The following is a 6,796-nucleotide window of genomic DNA, read 5'->3' as shown; positions in this document are numbered from 1 at the left end:
TCAGCAAGTGACAAGGTGCTTTTTTTCTTGAAATTACAGCTAGAAAAAGTAAGAAAATTTTGTCTGGTCTAAATATATAAGATGTATATAGCCACTTCATGTTTATTTTTGACTGGCTTTAAAAGTATAAATAGGTTCTACATGTCTTGGTTCTAGGGTATTGGCTTATAAGTTATTGGGTATGAGTAAAAAATTTGTAACATTGGTAACAGAAAATTAGCTTAAAACAGGTAACTCAGGATTGGAGTCTTTCTAAATAACAACACATGACATGCCGGGCGGTGTTGGCGCACACCTTCAATCCCAGCACTTGGGAGGCAGAGGCAGGAGGATTTCTGAGTTCGAGGCCAGCCTGGTCTACAGAGTGAGTTCCAGGACAGCCAGGACTATACAGAGAAATCCTGTCTCAAAAAAAAAAACAAAACAAAAAAACAAAAAAAAAAAACAAAAATAACAACAACAACAACACATGGCATGAGCCAACCCAGGAAAACAGATCTCTAAAGATACTTCTAAATTGGGATAATACTTTACGTAATCCTTATCCTAGAAACTAGACTTATAAAGGATAGGATTTAAAACAATATCTCTTTTTTTTTTTTAAATTTTTATTTATTTATTATATGTAAGTACACTGTAGCTGTCTTCAGACACCCCACAAGAGGGTATCAGATATCATTACAGATGGTTGTGAGCCACCATGTGGTTGCTGGGATTTGAACTCATGACCTCTGGAAGAGCAGTCAGTGCTCTTAACCACTGAGCCATCTCACCAGCCCCAACAATATCTCTTTAATGAGGTATTAAAAGCTGAACTGTCAGGCATTCATATATAAGAACTGGCAGCCAAACTTTGTAACATAAAAGTAATGTTCTTGGTATTGATTTTAAAGAGAACGGATTGTTTAAAACTGGGTTTTGCTTTCCAAAATTACGGTTATGCTCTAATATTACAAACCAAACTAAAAAAATATAGTCACATTGTCAATGTTCCATTAACTACAGTTTACAATTTGATCATAAGCTCAAGATTTTTAGTTCACCCATATTAAGAATCAAAATCAAGCAAGTGGAGACTATTGCAAGAGTGATAAAAGAGTTACAAACAGCTGTAGCACAGTGCAGGCCTGCTGCCTCTTTTACATAAGACTTATTGGATACAGGGGTAGAAGCAAATTTAGGCCCCCAAGATTGGAAGGTGGATCTCAGTGGGAGTTTATCTAACATCAAACAGTATCTGGCTATGGCTGCTGCAGTACAAGCTATGTTTTGACAGTGCCAAGGTGACAAAGAATATTTTAAGTATGGGGGCATAAGTCATTTTAGGAAAGACTGTCCAAAAATTACGGAACACTCCCCTGGAATTTGTCCTTGGTGCAGAAATGTTTATTATTGGGCCAGGGAATATAGATCTAAAACAGATAATCAGGGCTGTCCCTTATCAAGAAATGGGCAGAGGGGTCAACCTTAGGCCCCCAGACATCCACAGCAAGCAGCTTATGGGGCCGTGAAGCTGCTTCTTAGCCAGGGAAATTCATTTCTGAACTTATGGGAGCAAGCCAGAAAGTGCAGAATTGGACCTCAGTTCCACCACTTACACAGCGCTAACGCCAGAAATGGGAATTCAAACACTACCTACAGGAGTTTTGGCACCTTGCCTCCAGGGACCTGGGATTACTTTTAGGGCAAAGCAACACTATTATAAAAGGACTACAGATTTACCTAGGAATTACAGGTACTGACTATACAGGAGAAAACAAATTATGGCTGCTTCTCCCCATGGCATTATAACTGTACCTACAAACAAAAGAATTACTCAACTTATTTAAATTCCCTTGTATCTGCTACCCTCCAGATTTGTTAAGAGTGAGAGAGAACAAGGTGGCTTTGGTTCCTCTGATGTGTACTGGGTCCAAACTATTAGTAATGAGAGACCTAACCTTTAATTACTAATTGCAGGAAAAAGTTTTGAAGAATTAATAGACACTGGAGATGATGTATTCACTCACCTCCAAGGAATTGATTATTCCATTAATCCATAACAAAGTTCAAACTAAGGATTTATGAAAGGTTAATGAAACTGGGAACTTATGGGGGCATTGCAACCTGGTTTACCTACTCCAGCTGCCTTTTCAAAAATAGGAATAAAATTATTATAGATTTCCTTTCCATCTTGATGGTTGTAATTTTAAATAACCCACTAAGAGATGTCATTGGAAAGATTTGCCTCAAGGAATGGCCAATAGCACTATATTATGTCAAAAAATTTGTCTCTGTTTCAATAAAAAAGATTAGGACATTGAATCCTTCAGTATGTATTATTCATTAGATAGATATTTTATTAGCTGATCTCTCTGAAGGAGTTTTACTACAAGCCTGTGCTCTGATTCAGTGAACTTTAAAATCTTCGGGAAGAAAAGACAATATCCTTCTCAATATTTGGAACATCAGTTATATCCTGAACAAATTGTGACACAGAAAATTCAAATAACAAAAGATCGTTCACTTACTTTAAATGGTTTTCAAAAGCTTTTAGGAAATGTCAATTAGCTAAGACCTCACTTTAACCTTGCCACAGGAGAACTTAAAACTATTTATTATTTCTCATGAGGAATGCAATCCTATTTGCCCTGGACAATTGCCTGATGAGGAATGAATGGCTTTGCAGAAAGTAGAAGAAGGTACTAGCCAATAACAGACACATTATATAGACATTGATCAATTATTGGCTGTTTCACCACAGTCAAGAGGGACCAAAAATGTGGATTCATCTTTCTTCATCTCCAAATAATGTTTGAACACCCTATTATGAAGTGGTTGCAATGTTTACACAGAATTGTAGGGTAAAATCACAAAAGTGTTTTGGGAAAGAACTTGATGAAATATTTATACCTTATTTCAAACAGCAAGTTAGTTGATTATTGCAGAATGCAGATATATGCTCTATTACATCTGCTAACTTTTTTTTAAAGATTTATTTATTTATTTTTTATATGTGAGAACACTGTTGCTGTCTTCAGACACTTCAGAAGAGGGCACTGTATCCCATTACAGATGGTTGGGAGCCACCAAGTGGTTGCTGGGAATTGAACTCAGGACCTCTGCAAGAGCAGTCAGTGGTCTTAACCACTGAACCATCTCTCCAGCCCCCACGTATGCAAACTTTTAAGACAAATTTGATAATCATTATCCAAAATATGAGTTATTAGGGTTTGCTTCTATACATACTTTTGTATTTCCTATAAATTTATGCATGCAGCCCATAGAGAATGCATTTACTGTATTTAGAAATAGCTCATCTAATGAAAAGGAAACATATGTAATTGGATCACAAGTTTATTCTCTTGAGTTTCTCTCCTGTTTCACAAATAATTATGTACTATACCCACTGTGTTTATAATGTTGAACAAAATCAAGGTTTTAGTTTGTAGATTGATAATCAAAATATATAGCTCCTGGCTTACAATTCCTTATAATTGTACCTTTTTTAGATGTTGCTAATTCTCTAATCTTACTACACTTGCTATTGTCCTATCCCAAAGTGTTGAAAGAGCTCATTTTGTATTTGATTTATCCAGAAATGTTTCCATGACATTGTATACTCAGAAGGGTTATGTGCAGCCCTCCATTAAGAGTGTTGTTTTTACATTGATCATTCAAGGGTAGTAAAGAATTCTATGACTAAAGTTTGAGAAGGACTGGCCAAAAGGAAAAGAGAAAGGGAACAGAATCAGGGATGGTTTGAATCCTGGTTTTCTACTTCTACATGGCTTACAACTTTAATTTCTATAGTACTTAGACCGTTAATTATAATCTTGTTGCTTTTAATTTTTGGACCTTGTATCTTAAACAGGTTGGTTGCTTTCATAGAAGATCACTGTCAGCAAGCTCAGCTATTCACAATGGCAGATATTCATTGCTATGAAGAAATGCATTAAGTGTATATGCAGATTTGATATGTCCTTCATGGCTGTGATCTGATCTGGAAAGAGTGCTATAGATGACTGGTTAGTCAGAGACAGGTAAGAGTGTTCTTGAGCTCCTATTGAACTAAGACAGAGACATATACCATGGTATATATGTTTCCGCAACTGGTAAGAAAGACCAGTATAAACACCAACTTAAGACAGACGTGCTTGCCTAGCTACTCTATACACTAGACAGGACTATGGAAAACAAGTATATCTTGTGCCCTAGTCCAGCAACTGGTACTGCTCATCTTTAAAAACAAAAAAAAGCTAAGCAGGCTAAGTAGACCTTGGACATTTGCCATGACAGATCTTATCCACCTGGACAGAGACATCTGCCTTGGCTGCAGTTGCAGGTTCCCATGGGAACTTAGCTGTTTTGGCTGCCTATGCTGCCCTTGCTCTACAACATACTCTAGCTGAAGCAGGGATGGGTTTTGTGGGTTTTCCCTTTATAAACTCAGAGCTGAACATTAAACATGAAACCTTGATCAGAACTTTGCCTTGGCTTCATTTCTCTCCCCTTCCTACCTTTTTTCATTTCCAGCTCCACTTTCAGGTAAACCCAGTTCTCACGTGACTGCTAGATGGGTACAGTCACAGAGTACAGTTTTGGTCATGGGGCAACTTGAAATGAATTATAGTAATCGGCAAACAGGAAGTACATGCACAAGCATCTAATAGGAAAGCCACTGTGGCCTTTAACATAGTTGGCTGGTGCTGGGAGTCATATCCTAAACTTAATTTCTGCTCCCTTCTGCATTGGTGGTCATTAGGCACTGGGTGGACTTGTAATCTGGGGGTGCAGGTTTGTTGGGGGATTAACCTGGAGACTATGGTATTGTTGAGGGGATAACCTGCATTGTTTGTTGTTTTGTAAATTACCTGGGGGTTGTGGCTGAAATGCCACCATTTTGTGATGTCACAAAATGGCCAGGCTTGGCGACTTCAAAGCTTTCACATAGCTTGCATTTGTTTGTTTTTAAGCATCTTTTATAAAAACTAGCAAATACAGGATGTAAGAAACAGCTTAGTGGGTCAGACCATTTGTTGTTTTTGCAGAGAAACTGGTTTGGTTCCCATCACCTGCATGACATCTCACAACCATCTATGACTGCAATTTACGAATCTGATACCTTCCAGTCTCTGAAGGCACCAGGCATATATGTGGTACATAGACATATAGCCAGGCAAAGCACTCATACACATAAAAATAAAATAAGCCTACTTAAAAAAAAAAAGAACAAACAATGAAAGTATTGGTTTTATGTTTATTTGATTGTTATGTTTCATTTTGCTTTCCTTCTCAGGTTCATGAACTCTCCTAGTAAATGCATCTAAAATCCAAAGACATGAGGAACATATTAGTTCCCAGTCACTACATCTGTAGAGATCATCTGCACCTTATGCTGTCACTAATAGGCTAAGCACAGGAAGATTTCCCTACAGTTTTTTTGTTGTTGTTGATTTCTTGAGGGTTTGTTTTTGTTATCGTTGTTTGCTTTTTTTTTTTTTTTTTGAGACTGTTTCTCTGTGTACCCCTGGCTACCCTGCAACTTGCTCTGGAGACCAGGTTGGCCTGGTCATACAGATCCACCTGTGTCTTCCTCCCAAGTGGGATTAAAGTGTCCACAGTGCTCCAGCTTCTGCTGCCTTTATTAAAGGAACTAGTCACCCAAAATCCATCTCAGCATGCCTCTGTACTGAATCTGAAGAGAATATTTAATATTTAAAACAGTGGGGACCCCATTTTTAGTCAGTGGACCCAAAGTACTGGTGGCCAAGTCTCCCGTTGTTAGGAAGTAGAAATAGTCCATTGGTGTTGCGCCCTCAGTCTCTGGGGACTGAGTTGAATTTTGAACTACATAGTTAAGTCTTCTGGAGTATCACTTGTTTGCTGGGTGTGTGGGAAAAGTACTTCACATACCTGGTGTCCTGTGTTCTACTGGTTATTTCATGAGATGATAAGGTAAGCTTCCTGTGTCTTTTTATTCAATATCCTCATGAGCTTACTTCCTTTAGGAGAGAGATTACATGAGAAAAAGCAATAGATAAAGCATTCAGATAATAAATGCTACAGCTGGGACAAGCTGTTAGAGTATAACTTAAAAGTTTGGATGTCTTAGTGGATAGAAGCACTTGCTGCCAAGCTCAAAGACCAGGAGTTCCATCTGTGGGACCCACGTGGTAGGAAGAGAGAACTTATTGCCACAGTTGTCTTCACACTTTCAACACTGCCATCACACACACACACACACACACACACACACACACACACCACATATCCCTTCATACACAACCTAAATAAAAATGTGAGTCTGGTGGCTGTGTGTGCTGCTGCGTGCCTTTAATCCTAGCTCTTGGTAAGCAGAGACAAGCAGATCTCTGAATTTAGGGTCAGCCTAGGCTAAATAATGAGACCCTTAATAAGTAAGTTTAAAAATATCCAGGTAAATCTTTAACATTTTTTGACAAAGGATTTGAAATGACTTGGTAAAGTAAAGGCAAGAAGTCTGCTGTGATATAATACCATGAATGCAGAGTGAATCACATGGAAATGTTAGAGGAACTCCTATTACCAGACAGGGCTGGGACAGTTAGGGACAAAAGAAACATAAGATGCAGTTCCTATCCTCAGTCTGAAGTTGGTCAGTCTGGTAAATAAATAGTTAATCATAATGCAGAAAGATGGTATACACATGGCCTGGAGAGTTTTACTCCCAGAACTGGGGAAACAGCTGGATCTACACAGTGAGACCCTGTCTGCAGAAAAAGAAAGAAAGAGAGAGAGAGAGAGAGAGAGAGAGAGAGAGAGAGAGAGAGAGAGA

Source organism: Grammomys surdaster, unplaced genomic scaffold (assembly GCF_004785775.1).
Source record: "Grammomys surdaster isolate TR1022 unplaced genomic scaffold, NIH_TR_1.0 676, whole genome shotgun sequence".
Lineage (NCBI taxonomy): Eukaryota > Metazoa > Chordata > Mammalia > Rodentia > Muridae > Grammomys > Grammomys surdaster.
This window is presented reverse-complemented; position numbering follows the sequence as displayed.